This window comes from Podarcis gaigeae (genome assembly GCF_964106915.1).
Source record: "Podarcis gaigeae genome assembly, chromosome: 4".
NCBI lineage: Eukaryota > Metazoa > Chordata > Lepidosauria > Squamata > Lacertidae > Podarcis > Podarcis gaigeae.
This window is the reverse complement of record NC_139677.1, coordinates 94,795,357-94,810,358: the sequence shown is the minus strand read 5'-3', so window position 1 is coordinate 94,810,358 and position 15,002 is coordinate 94,795,357. Positions and strand designations below refer to the sequence as shown.

Genomic DNA, 15,002 nt, shown 5'->3' with positions numbered 1-15,002 from the left:
GGGTTTTACAAGCATTCTTTATGAGTTCTTGCACAAAAACCCTCAAAGTTTCTCAAGGACTTGCAAAGAATGCTCACAAAACCCAGATGCTTCTTGAGATCCAAACAGAGGAGCATTCATCCATCCCTCCGAGTTCACTCTTAATAATAATAAAAAGTGTTGCCTGGGACGTCCAAATTAAATAGTAGCTCAGTAATTCAACAGAACTCAAAATCAGCCAGCTGTATCCTTCTCGCTCTGGGACTTTACTAACAGTACAGTAATATGTGAAACAATTTGTATGACTGTTTTGATTTGATCATGCCTATGATTATCTGGATATTCCACTCAAACTATATACTGTGGGTACTTTTTAATGATTAAACCAGACCTGTGTTCTCATTAAACACCATAGAGAAAGGAAGAGAAGAACTGTGAAAGAAGATGGGAGAATAAAAGGAGAGAGAAAGTAAGGGAATAAAATAGAGGAGGGGATCAAATAGGGTTATAGAGAAAGCCTAAGAGAGAGGTCAACAGGGTGACACTTAAGCCCTTGGATGAAGATTGAAAGACAAATATGATTATTAATAATTGTCATAATGAAGTTTGCTGAATGATCTTTGGCTGACACCTCTACCCCCCCCCTCTCTCTCCCTACCTCATATGGTTGTTATGAGGTCTTTATGATGCTTTGAGGAAGGATTGGAATCAACTGTGATCAGCCTCACCCTGCATACAGGTGTCTCTGCACATTTCATGCTAAAATGAATTTGTCTGAAACAAGCTTTTGAAATATGCATTACAAACAACAGCCAGCTGGCTTCTTAGCAGTGAGTGTGGAAAAGGCGCCGTCACATGGGACCTACTACCTGACACAGCTAACACCCTGGTACAGTTAGCAAGATGCCTTTACCAACTCCTACTATGACTCCCCTCCCCAGTCATTTGCCTTTAAGAAATTCCGAGCTAGGCCAGTGCTCCCCTTATCTAATGTTGGGGAGACAAAGCTTACCTACCTAGGTACATAGAAAACTACATTAAGCCCTGTGAAAGTGATTCAGATTATGGACTTAGTGCAGCAAACTTACTGCTCAGTTATTCCTGCTTGTTACAGAATTGTCACCAAGCACTGTAATGATTCTAATCATGCTGCTTGTCTTGACTACAACACAGAGACCACCACTCACCTTCTTCTCTGGCTCAGATTTTTATCTGAATAAAGCTCTGTAATTTATCTGTTTATAGATATATATGTTCTTTCAAAGTTGTTCTGGGTGAAGTTCTTTACCGTAGGAAAACTGGATGAGACACAGAAATGAGAGTGGATGTTGCCACAATCTGCATGTTCACCCAAGGCCAGGAATAGAAATCACAAAGATGGAATGTGAGTGGTATTCACTATTGCTGGGGGTGGGGGTTTAGTCCGTGAATATTACATGAATAACTACAGTATTTTCTGCATTTTTAAAATGTTTCTCTTCCACTGAAATTCCCTGAAGTTAATGACATAATTAGCTGCGGCCACAGTGGATATCGGGACGCGGGTGGCGCTGTGGGTTCAGTGGCGTAGCGTGGGTTGTTAGCACCCGGGGCAAGGCAAGTAATTTGCGCCCCCTAACCCGTGGATTTGCGCCCCCTAACCCTACCCCCCAGATGTTGCGGCCGGTGCAGCTGGGCCCCCCTGCACCCCCCACGCTACGCCACTGTGTGGGTTAAACCACAGAGCCTAGGACTTGCCAATCAGAAGGTCGGCAGTTCAAATCCCTGTGACAGGGTGAGCTCCCATTGTTCGGTCCCAGCTCCTGCCAACCTAGCAGTTCAAAAGCACGTAAAGTGCAAGTAGATAAATAGGTACTGCTCCAGCGGGAAGGGAAACAGCGTTTCCGTGCGCTGCTCTGGTTCACCAAAAGCGGCTTAGTCATGCTGGCCACATGACCCGGAAGCTGTCTGCAGACAAATGCCGGCACCCTCAGCCAGTAAAGCGAGATGAGCGCCGTAACCCCACAGTCGTCCGTGACTGGACCTAATGGTCAGGGGTCCCTTTACCTTTACCTTTTACAGTGGATATCAAGACAAATAACAAAGGGTTTTAATAGAAGCTGAACTGTAGCTGAACAGAAACACTGTTGATTGCAACCAACACAGGACAGGACAAAAATGGTGCCTCCATATCAGGGGTATAGTCATCTGGGATCACAGGGATGTTGTAGGTCCATTACTTTCAGATGAGCAGAGTCCCAGTGTAAGCATCCTGAGAACTCAGCTCCTAAAAAGTGATGATTAGCATTTACTTATGCCTCCTCGCTGCAAATTTGTGGCATTTATTGTCCTATAAGTAGCTAATGAATGAGCCTAATAATAGTTCAGTATCTGCAGTACCAAAGGAGTTTCCCTCAGGCAGTTTAGCAATTTTGTGCTAGAACATCCATTGCTAAGGGTGCCCTGGGCTATCTTAAGATTGTGCTCCCTCCTTCCCTTCCCACTCCAATCTCCAGAGAAGTGCTTGAAACAGGCTTCATTTGTAGGCAAATTCCTGTAACTTTGGTAAGGACCCTGGGATTTTGAAATGGGGGTGGGCATTTCATTTCTGCATGCTTATGTCTCTACCCTCTAACTTTTTTTAATTTCACTTGTGGGCTGCATTACTGAAACTTTTTAAAGCTGCTTTAGCTTGCTCTAAAAAACCATAAAAAAACCTTTTGCTCCGAGTATGTGATGTGCTCTCTGTGAGCTGTAATTTACTCTGCAAAAAACAGCAAACCACCTTTTGATCTTCTTCTTGCTGAACCTAAAAAATATATACCCTCCGCCTGCATTCATTGTTCAAGAGAACTCCAGAGTAAGAGACTGAAAGTTCATTTTTATTGTATAATCTTAGAAGGTTGTATAATCTTAAAAGGGAATGCAGCTACGAGAGAGTGTGGCTATCAGGGGGTGCAATTGTGACTATCATGAAGGGAACCTGCACTTCAGAATTTGTTGCTACACTACTGCTCCTTACACATCCCTATTCCTAACCTGCAGTGGTTGGAGGTTTGGTTGATGAGAAGCCACAATCTCCTGAAGCAAGGTTTGGTGGCACTAGAAACAAGAATTTGCTGTTGATGGTCTCTAGATTATGGGATGTCCGTCCCGTAAAGAACTCTGCCAGGTCTAGTCTGTTCAGGAGGCTGGCAGAAACAATTCATTTCTGTCAGGCAGCCTAGATTTTTTTTAAAGCTGTCTTAAACAGAATTGCTGTGTTTTTATAAAATGTTGTAGTCTCTAGTTACCTGTTAGTTTGTTATGATGTTGCTGTTTTTCTAATGTGTTTTCCTTTACCCCTTGTTTCTTTAGTACTGCATATTGTGTCTTTATTATGCCAGTTACTTTGGGGACCATTGTCAGGCTAGAAATTTAGTAAATATAACTTCCTACGGCGTCTTGAGAACACACTAGGTTTTGTAACTTCCAGACGGTTTGTTGCTTTGCTTCATTGATTTAAAATAAATAATCTCATTCTGGCTGTTTAGCTTCATTGTTAGGCATGTATGCTGCCTAGTTTTAGTTCTGAATAGCATAGTGGGAAAATGCATGTGATGCAATGGTTAGAATCTCAGGCTAGGACAGAGGAAAACCCCAGTTCAAATCCCCCACTCAGACATGACGTTTGCTTGGTGAGCTTGGATCAACTCTCTCTCCACCTAATCTACCTCAAAAGGTGGTTCTCAGGATAAAAGTGGGCAGGAAGACCGCAGTACATGCCACCCAGAGCTACTAGGATAAAAAATGTACTGAAAAGGTGACTGATACGATGTACACTGAAAACTCCTTAGAGTAGGGGGACCCAATGCAAAGTCTTCCAGATGCTGCTGAACTACAACTCCCTTGGCTATTCAAAATGCTGGCTGGGGCTGATGGAAGTTGGAGTCCAACAACACCTGAAGGGTGCCACGCTGGACATCCCTGCTTGAGAGGAAGTGCCAGGAAGGATGCAAACACAGGGGAAAAGATTATCACCAGACCCTCCAATCAGCTCATAGATGAGGTGAGATTTAATAAAGGTACTTCCTGCCTCATAACTCATATTTTCTACATGCTGATTTAAAACTCAGTTCAGTGTCACCGAATTCAAGTAAAACTGAAATGTTGGCATCAGTATCGGCATTCCACCGGCTCCTCAAAACATACCTGTTTAGGCAAGCATTCTCCTGAACTTGTGATTTTATTGTTTAATTGGGTTTTTCCCCCTTACTGTTTTAATTTTTGTGCTGTTTAATTGCTTGCTTTATTGTGCATTTTAATTAAGAATATTTTAATATTATTGTGTATTTTAATTATGGGTGGATTTTATAAACCGCTTAGGAGCCACTTGTGCATATAAGCAGGAAGTAAGTTGTTTAATGATGATGATGATGATGATGATGATGATACAGCTCTAGCATTGAAGTATTAGTCATTGCTGCCCTCTGCTCCTTTGGGAGGAAGGGTGGGATAGAAATTTAATAATAAATAAAACATCTAGCAGCCCCTTTCACAATTTCAGAGACAGCATCTCAGAAGGAGGATTGAGAACACACCCATTGTTCTCATGCCCAAAGTGTCTATCAGAAGCTCTGAATAAAGCCTACACATGGGCAAATAGCGCACAGGCACTATCTGCATGATCATAAAACCTGAAAAGGCTCTAACCCACCCTTCAGATGAATGCATGTAGTGTCATGCAACGGTAAATTAATCAACGCAAAGTTGAAGGGCCAGAAGAATGTTGTTCTATATATGACCATCAGAGTCTTCTTTACAAACAGAATAAAACTTTACCAAAGAAAATTAACTTGTTCAGAAACAGCATAGTTAAAGAGCATACACAGAGTGCTCATAGCAGCTATCTAACTCTTCACAGAGGCATAGTCTTAGTTACTGATTAACCGGGGTCTTGGAGCCACTCTGTCTGCAACAACACACACAGGTGCACAGTGACACTCACTGAGGCCCACAGAGATGCTGGCTACTTTTATAGGGGGGAATGAGTCATCACTCAAGAAGAGTCATGAGTTACAGTGACTTAGCAGTTAGCTCTTAACAGTTAACAGGCTTAGGCTTGAATGACTGTGTAGGCCTTGTAGGCCTTGCCTTACTTCTTCTGCTCTCAAGAAGCTTTGACTCATGACATGTAGATGGAGGACAGGAGAGCAGGTGCAATCTGCATCCACTATGTTTCTTCCAATCATGTCTATCCTACAATCCAGTGGCAGCCAACAAGGTACCCTCTGGTTGGTGGTGGACTCCGACTCCTATCAGCCCCAGCCTGCATGGCCAATGGTTAGGGATGATAGGAGTATCTGGAGAAGACTACATTGACCATATAACACCAGTCTTGAAAGACCTACACTGGCTCTCCCAGTACGTTTCCGAGCACAATTCAAAGTGTTGGTGCTGACCTTGAAAGCCCTAAACAGCCTCAGTCCAGTATATCTGAAGGAGTGTCTCCACCCCCATCGTTCTGCCCGGATAATGAGGTCCAGCACCGAGGGCCTTCTGGCGGTTCCCTTGCTGCGAGAAGCCAAGTTACAGGGAACCAGGCAGAGGGCCTTCTCGGTAGTGGCGCCCGCCCTGTGGAACGCCCTCCCACCAGATGTCAAAGAGAAAAATAACTACTAAACTTTTAGAAGACATCTGAAGGCAGCCCTGTTTAGGGAAGCTTTTAAAGTTTAATAGATTATTGTATTTTAGTGTTTTGTTGGAAGCCACTTAGAGTGGCTGGGGAAACCAAGCCAGATGGGCGGCGTATAAATAACAAATTATTATTATTATTATTATTATTATTATTATTATTATTATTAGCTACCTTTGCTGTTTACTCCACTTGGAAGCTATTATTCTCCTACCCAGTTTCCGCAGTCATTCCACCTGTGGCTCCTATGTGTGCAGATTCATTGATCTGAACTTCTAGTGGGACCTCATCTTATGCTGAAACCCTCTTCCAGTTACCCAGACGAGTAATATTTATTTTATTTCTACAGATTTATAAACTGCTTCACAGCCTTAAGCCACTGAAGCAGGCTACAAGAGATGAAATACAGGTCTTCCCGAACTCTTAGCCACCTACTCATCCCCATCTACACAAAAATCACCGGTGTTCCGTGTTCTTTTCCATTGCTCAGTCCGTCACGACATTCCTTACAATGCAAAAAATTCAATGAGCAAAATTATGCAGTTGGCATCCAAAGGTTCCAAAAGACTAAAGAAGCTGTCACTGTTCCCGAAAGCTCACAAGTGAAAAGCTAAACAAAAACCGACGTGCCACTAAGTACACAAATAAGAAGGCTGGAGAGAGGGAGGACTTCAATGCACTATCTAAATGAATAAAAGTCGACCTCGATGCTGCCATTGTCTGGAAACTTATTGACTTTAATTTACCGTGTATGGCGCCTCTAAAATGCAAGTCATACTTTCCCACTTTTCATACTCTTGACAACCATTATAGCTTCATTATCTTCAAGCATCATCCAAGTCCTCCATCTTGTCATCATTATGTGAGTCAGAAAACATTACTGGGTAAATGAAATGCCAAATGAAGGCATCCTCCCATTCGCACCAATTCTCCAAACAGATATGCCTAGCAAAATGTTAAGAGTCGCCTTTGTTAAAGCAACCATATATTAAGTTAAATCATTAGAATGTCTAACACCAGCCTTTCTCAACCTTGGTTCCCTAGATGTTGTTGGACTACAACTCCCATCATTTCTAGCCATCGTGACCAGTAGTCTGGGATGCTGGGATTTGTAGTTCAAGAACACCTGGGAACCCAAGTTTGAGAAAGGCTGGATAGGGTGGTGTTCAGCTAGGTTTTACTCAGAGTAGACCAATTGAAATTGATCTGTGTGAGGTTCATTAATTTCAGTAGGTCTGCTCTGAGTAAACCTTCGCTGAATACCACCAAACGCTCTACTCTCCAGTAGACTTATTTCCCAGCCGTAATATCCTTCACCATAGCATTTGCTAACCTGGTGCACTCTTGATGCTTTGAACTAGAACTCCCATCGGCTCCAACCAGCTTGGCTGTAATCCAAACAGGTGGAGGGGACCAGTTTAGTGAAGGGTGTTTTAGTGGGAGATGCCAGGGATTGAACCCAGGACCTTGTGTGTGGAATGCATGAGGTCTGCTTTTGAACTATAGTCCTTTCACCAGCCAGATTGGTGCAAAACACCTTCAAGAGGGTAGAAGAGTTTGGATTTGATATCCTGCTTTATCACTACCCGAAGGAGTCTCAAAGCGGCTAACATTCTCCTTTTCCTTCCTCCCCCACAGCAAACACTCTGTGATGTGAGTGGGGCTGAGAGACTTCAGAGAAGTGTGACTAGCCCAAGGTTACCCAGCAGCTGCATGTGGAGGAGCGGAGACGTGAACCCGGTTCCCCAGATTACAAGTCCACCACTCCTAACCACTACACCACACTGGCTCTCAACAAGAAACCAAGGGGAAATAGAATGCTCCCACACACAAACACACATTGATTCCTTTTAGAATAATTTCCAATTTATTTGCAGAAACTGTTCGCCATGGGCAAGAGTCTCACAGCCCTACCTGATATGTCAGAATTTGCACCCAGGACCTTTTACATCCAAAACATGTGCACTTTCAATAAGCCATCATTCTTCCTTCAACTTAAGAAGAGAGGATTGTGTCCCACATTGCCCATCCAAGGAGCTTTTGCTCTAAATGCTATCTTTATGAGGAAAACATCACCAGAGCAATTTTTTATTATTATTGATTCAGGGAACTTCTCTCATTTGCTCAATTTAGATTTCTCATCTAAAATTGCTTCTTGCTGGAAATTCTATTAGCTGGCAATCATACACAGCTGCATCTAAGAAACAGACGTTTCAGGGAAGATATGTGGTGGTTAGGCAGGGTGTTATATATCTGAATCTTTTCAAGACCAGTATGGACCAGGTCAAATAATAGACTTAGGACAGATTTGATGTTATGTTTTGATACAAGCTAGAATTGTTTCTGCATCAGCACATGCAGGTAAGAACACGATGCACGTATTGGTAAAATACAAGTGTGACAAAGAAAGTATTTATTTGAATAGTGCACAGCTGAGCTATGGAATTCCCCCCCACATAAATATAATGATGGCCACATAAGTGGGTCCTGTCCCATTTTGAGCAAAATATTTCTGCATTGCAGGGGGTTTGAGTAGATTACTCTTCTGGTCCCTTCCAACTACTATTCTATGATTCTGAATTGAAGATGATGATGATAATAATAATAATTTTATTTGTACCCCGCCCTCCCCAGTCGGAGCCAGGCTCAGAGCGCCTAACATCATATAAATAATACAATATGCATAAAAACAAGCAATCAATTGATTAAAATGCATCCCAAAATTAATTAAAAAAAATTAAAATTAAAACTGGACAAATGACAATCCTCAGGTTAAAATTGAAAGCGGTTGATACTCTCCAGGACCAACTGTTTCCACTTATATCACAGTGGTACCTCTGGTTAAGAACTTAATTCATTCTGGAGGTCCGTTCTTAACTTGAAACTGTTCTTAACCTGAAGCACCACTTTAGCTAATAGGGCCTCCTGCTGCCACTGCATGATTTCTGTTCCCATCCTGAAGCAAAGTTCTTAACCCGAGGTACTATTTCTGGGTTAGCAGAGTCTGTAACCTGAGGTACCACTGTATAAGGACCTGTGAGCTCTAAGGGGGCTAGACAAATTATCAGTGACTACTGGAATGATGGCTCTGTATTATATCCAGAATCAGAGGCGGCATGCATCTGTCTGGAGGTCTACACAGTGGCTTCACTGAGCTCTAAAGCAGGTGTCTGAGAATCACACTGTGCTCCTTATTCATCCTATGCAAAGCAGGGCGGCAGGCAGGCAATAAGCCTTCTCTGGCAGGTGCATGTTGGCCCCTGCTGGAAATTTTCCAAAGAATTAAACAGGCAGCATATGGTGACCAAAGCACAAACAAAATTCTAATGTGTCTTTTGGGTACAGATCACATTGTCTTTGAGAGCGGTAATAGCATTAATGCCTGCCAATGTCTGGCTTGCTTCAAGGACATTGAGAACTACGTTGTGAGGGGAGGTCTTGAACTACACACTCGGCATTGCCTTTAGGGTGTCCATGCACCCCACTTTATATAGGACAACCATGTACTTGACAGGCATGACAGGGGACAGGCCTTTATTGGAAGTTATTCTCCGTTGGGAGACTTGTCCTGTTCGAGTCCAGTTTGAAGATAAATAACAATAAGAAGAGAGAAGAGTAGGCTGGAAGTTTATTACTGACTCACTCCGTTCCTTTTATGAATCATTTCCTATGGGTGACGGAAGAAGAAGAAAATATCAACAATAAAAACAAAAATAATAATAATTTCACAGCCTATCCAGATGGGTTGAAAATCTTCACTTAAAAAAGGCACTAAGGCCCCACCTGTAGGGACGCAGGTGGCGCTGTGGGTTAAACCACAGAGCCTAGGACTTGCCGATCAGAAGGCCAGCGGTTCGAATCCCCGTGACGGGGTGAGCTCCCGTCACTCGGTCCCTGCTCCTGCCAACCTAGCAGTTCGAAAGCACGTCAAAGTGCAAGTAGATAAATAGGTACCGCTCTGGCGGGAAGGTAAACGGCGTTTCCGTGCGCTGCTCTGGTTCACCAGAAGCGGCTTAGTCATGCTGGCCACATGACCCGGAAGCTGTACGCTGGCTCCCTCAGCCAATAAAACGAGATGAGCGCCGCAACCCCAGAGTCGGTCACGATTGGACCTAATGGTCAGGGGTCCCTTTACCTTTTAAGGTCCCACTATGACTTTCTTTTTAAATTATGGAAGTCATTTCTTTATTTGCATTTACACATATGATTTAGCATGTGCAAATTAGTGTCCTCTTTTGACCCTCCAGAAGGTGTTGGACTACAGTTCCCATAATCCTTGGTCACTCGCTGGCCATTCTTGCTGGAGCTGTTGAGAGTTGGAGTCATGCAACATATAGAGAACCAAACTCTCCTTAGTCTGTTTGCTCTGTTATTCTGTCAACTGCCATGTTTAATGGACAGCACTCCTATGCAGGATTGTGGGGAACAAAAACATACATAGGACTGATCAAAAGAGGTGTTAAGAGTGACAGAGGGAGCTCTTTAAAATCATTTTATCGAGCTTTCCTATAAGAAGAATGAAAATCAGCCAGTTCTTTCTTTTACAGCTGAAAATGTATGACCTCATTATCTCTCTATTTTTTTTATAAAAGAAAATTACTTGTTGGAATGCTGTAACACAAAGTGATGGGATCACCGGTTGAGATGAAGCAGACCTTGGGAGCAACTGAGCCAGAACAGGGAAGAATGAAATGGAAAGTTTCCAAGACAGATAATGAAGAGTTTCACTGGGATTTCTTTGCCATTTCACCATTATGCTTCTTCCAAACGGACCCTGATCGTTTTCTCCCGCTTTGTAGGGAAATTGAATAATGTCACGCAGTGCCGTCATGATATTGTTTTATTGCTCTTTTCATTGTTATGGTGACAAAAATTATGTTAAACAAAAGCTCTCCACTCCACCTCATCAGCTGCTTTTGAACTTAGTGTGTTGGGGGAGGGGGTCATCAAATGCCAAGCTGTTTTGTATCTGAGTCAAGTCACGCAGAGTCATTGACAAATGAGTGGGTTTTGTCGTTGTTCACGGTAACTTTCCTGATTTTAACTGATCATTTAACTTTTTGAAATAAGCCTCACAGCCTTGCGATTCAGGAGAGATCCTGAGGATATTTAAGTAACACATAGAAAAGGGACGTACTTTTGGAGGGAGGGGAGGGGAGGGGTTTAAATTAGAACTCCAAGTTTCGGTTGTTTAGATCAGTAAATGAATCAACTTAAAGCTTTTGTCAGTTAAATAGTGAGGGCCAAATTTAATCGGTAGGGCTGAGAATTCAGGGGCACGATTGTTTAGTTCTTGCGCTGTTCCACTTACCGTAATAGGCAAATGAAAACAAGGCAATAATTGGATTTTGTAGTAAATGCTTGCAGGATTTTATATCAATATCAGTTATATGGGGTGGGAATTTGATCTTCCCTTCATCCATTGTTTTGAGATACAGAATCCCACCAACACCAAATTAGGGTTGCCATATTTCAAAAACTGAAAATCCGGAGACAAAAGTTGTTTGATTTTTGTTCAAAATCTTAAAAATAAGATAAAAAATTTCCCGTATATGTCCGGGAAATTCCGAATGTATGGCCACCCTGCCTTATTTGACAGTGGTTTCCCCCAAAAAAATTTTTTTGCAGGGCTGCAAAAAGTGCATACAGCTAATATTTGTTAGTAATAATAATAATAATAATAATAATAATAATAATAATAATAATTTATTATTTATACCCTGCCCATCTGGCTGGGTTTCCCCAGCCACTCTGGGAGGCTTCCAAAAGAATATTAAAATACTGTGATACATTAAACATTAAAAGCTTCCCTAAACAGGGCTGCCTTCAGATGCCTTCTAAAAGTCTGGTAGTTGTTGTTCCCTTTGACATCTGGTGGGAGGGCGTTCCACAGGGCGGGCGCCACTACCGAGAAGTCCCTCTGCCTGGTTCCCTGTAACCTCACTTCTCACAGTGAGGGAACCGCCAGAAGGCCCTCGGAGCTGGACCTCAGTGTCTGGGTTGAACGATGGGGGTGGAGACGCTCCTTCAGGTATACTGGACCGAGGCCATTTAGGGCTTTAAAGGTCAGCACCAACACTTTGAATTGTGCTCGGAAACGTACTGGGAGCCAATGTAGGTTTTTCAAGACCGGTATTATATGGTCTCGGCGGCCGCTCCCAGTCACCAGTCTGGCTGCTGCGTTCTGGATTAGTTGTAGTTCCTGGGTCACCTTCAAAGGTAGCCCCACGTAGAGCGCATTGCAGTAGTCCAAGCGGGAGATAACCAGAGCATGTACCACTCTGGCGAGACAGTCTGCAGACAGATAGGGTCTCAGCCTGCGTACCAGATGGTACACAGCTGCCCTGGACACGGATTTAACCTGTGCCTCCATGGACAGCTGTGAGTCCAAAATGACTCCCAGGCTGCGCACCTGGTCCTTCAGGGGCACAGTTACCCCATTCAGGACCAAGGAATCCTCCACACCTGCCCGCCTCCTGTCCCCTAGAAACAGTACTTCTGTCTTGTCAGGATTCAATCTCAATTTGTTAGCCACCATCCATCCTCCAACTGCCTCCAGACACTCACACAGGACCGTCACCGCCTTCACTGGTTCTGATTTGAAAGAGAGGTAGAGCTGGGTATCATCCGCATACTGATGAACACCCAGCCCAAACCCCCTGATGATCTCTCCCAGAGGCTGCATGTAGATGTTGAAAAGCATGGGGGAGAGGACAGAAGCCTGAGGCACCCCACAAGTGAGAGCCCAGGGGTCTGAACACTCATCCCCCACCACCAGTATTTGTTAGTGGAAGGATTCAGCCATTTCTTTCAAAAATAACCATTTCAATTAGTAACTGGGCTTATGTCTTTCATTATGACCATGTTCTGTGGGCTCCTCCTTTTTACTGTGCATTCATGATGACTCGTGTTCACGTTGGTATCGGAGTGGTTAAACAATTCAGCTTTCAATACTGTTTGTACTTGCAAAGGTTTTGGGGTCACCCTGCTGTCTAGTTTCTAATCAGTTTCTGCCTGGTAACTTCCTGCTGAAATCGAATAGCTTTTTAAGATCACAAATGCTCCCGGGGGGGGGGGGGAGCTGTTGACTGACCCACTTTTGTTGCGCTATAGCCCAAGAAAGATCCTCCAGACAACACTAATGCAAAAACATTGGATAATCAGAATGATGTGTGGATGTTCCAGTATAAATCCACAACTAATGCAATATCATTATGTCAATAACATGCTGGAGAACAGCCCTGGGAGAGAGCGGGGGGGGGGGGGCACCTAGCAGTGCTGTGCAAGATGTCCTTTGCAATGTTGGAGGCAATAGTCACCAGATGAAGTAATTGATTGGCTACTGACTGGAAACTACAATGTCTTGTTTTCTGCATGAACCCATGAATCATTTCTAGGAGACGTCCCACACCTATGGTGCACAATTAAGGTGTAATTTGGAAACGGTTGAACAGACCGCCCTGACCTAAAGTAGAGGAGGATGTGAGGAGGAGTATAATATGCAATTATCTTTTGGACACTTGCCGTAACAAAACATATGCATTTTGAAATATTGGGTGGTGGTTTTTGTTGGTTTTTTTGGATTATGCCAGGCTGTTTTAACCTTGTTTAAAGGCTTATACTTTTCTTCAGGGGTGGGGAAACTATTTTCTGTCGAAACTGTCAGGGACTTCACACTGGTGGGAGCAGGACCCAAGCAGGTGGTGAATGGGGCCAGGTCAGCAATAAACAGGGTCACCCGATTTTCTTCCTCCCTCACTCTTTCTGCCACAGGAAATTAGGCTGAGGGCCACATGCATCCCTTGGGTCTCTGGCTGTCCACTGCTACTTTAGTAGTACAACACTTTTAATGTTTCTGTGTGTATGTTGCATCTGCACATCCAATGAATTAGCGAACCTTATTTTGCATTGTCAAATGCTTCTTCTAAGCTGATGTTTGTTTTTAAGGAACATTTTCCTTTGAGAAACGTTAATGTTTTGCAATTTTACACCGCATAAACCTGGCCTCGATTCTGACCTTCTGCTGTTGCATCCCTGCTTTGCATCACTTTCCACGGCTGCCCTCCACTCCTGTTTTCCTACAGCTCTTTGTGCAAATTGCCCTGTAGGGATTTTGGCTTCTCTCTTCTATCAGAAAGAAGAAACTTAACTAAGTCCCAAGGGGACTGTACCCATCTCAGATTCAAGAGGATTGCTGTCGAATTCCCTTTTAATGGCCACCCCAGCTGTTGCGGGTTCTCAGATTGGTTCAGCAACAGTGACCTGATGGCTCAGCCTTCTAAGAAGATGCTAACATGGAAACTAATCAATATGGGCAGCCTTTGAGAAATGAGCAGTAGTAACTAAAATTGCTCTGGGCTAGTTTTGAGCTGATGAATTAGGCACACACTGGCATTCGTGCCAAACACCCCATTGTAGGTATTTCCAGAATAGCTTAGAAGTTCAGCCTCAAGTCCCACTTTGCAGAAGGATTAAGAATAACAGAGTCATAGAATCATGGAGTTGGAAGGGATCGCGAGAGTTGTCTACTCCAATCCCCTGCAATGCAGTAATTCTTTTGGTTGTTCTTAACAGGAAAGAAACCTGTGTCCAAAGACAGATATGAGACTGTTGGGAGATGCAATCCCCGCTTCAATGTCAAAGTGGTATAGTCCCAGGTGTGTCACACCACAGCCATTCTCCAAACAGGCGTCAGGGTTGGGCCATGGGCAGCAGTCTGAAGTGACTGCCAAGCAGGGCTTGGGAGCCAAGAAGCCACTGGTAGAGCATCTGCTCTGGAAGCAGAAGGCATACAGATGTGCTGTATCTCTCTTGAAATCATAGTTAAAGGTAAAGGGACCCCTGACCATTAGGTCCAGCTGTGGCCGACTCTGGGGTTGCGGCGCTCGTCTCGCTTTATTGGCCGGGGGAGCCGGCGTACAGCTTCCAGGTCATGTGGCCAGCATGACGAAGCCGCTTCTGGTGAACCAGAGCAGTGCACGGAAACGCCATTTACCTTCCCGCTGGAGCTGGACCTATTTATCTACTTGCACTTTGATGTGCTTTTGGACTGCTAGGTTGGCAGGAGCAGGGACCAAGCAATGGGAGTTCACCCCATTGCAGGGATTCGAACCGCCAACCTTCCGATCGGCAAGTCCTAGACTCTGTGGTTTAACTCACAGCGCCACCCGCGTCCCTGAAATCATAGTAGTTACTGCTAAATTTGTTCCTTTTTATATACATCAATGTATGAAAGTTTTATGCAAATCCACGTTCTCTTTCATCCTTTGGGTGAGAGGTTCATTGCCTCTTTTCTGGCAATGTGTAATTGGCAATGCTACTATAGAACTATATAAATACTAGGTGTCTTTTATTATGTAATATTTAAAAT

At 43.7% G+C, this 15,002-nt stretch overlaps 1 protein-coding gene and 1 long non-coding RNA gene across 20 annotated transcripts in view; one reads left to right on the top strand and one right to left on the bottom strand.

Moving 5' to 3' along the window:
* DLG2 (discs large MAGUK scaffold protein 2) overlaps positions 1 to 15,002 on the bottom strand; it is a 902,142-nt gene that overhangs the window by 663,880 nt on the left and 223,260 nt on the right. The gene's annotated exons all lie outside the window — the stretch shown is intronic.
* On the top strand, positions 1,245 to 6,345 carry LOC310843893. The gene is made up of 2 exons (XR_014563751.1): positions 1,245 to 1,363; positions 5,982 to 6,345. It is a non-coding gene; the product is annotated as an uncharacterized lncRNA (long non-coding RNA).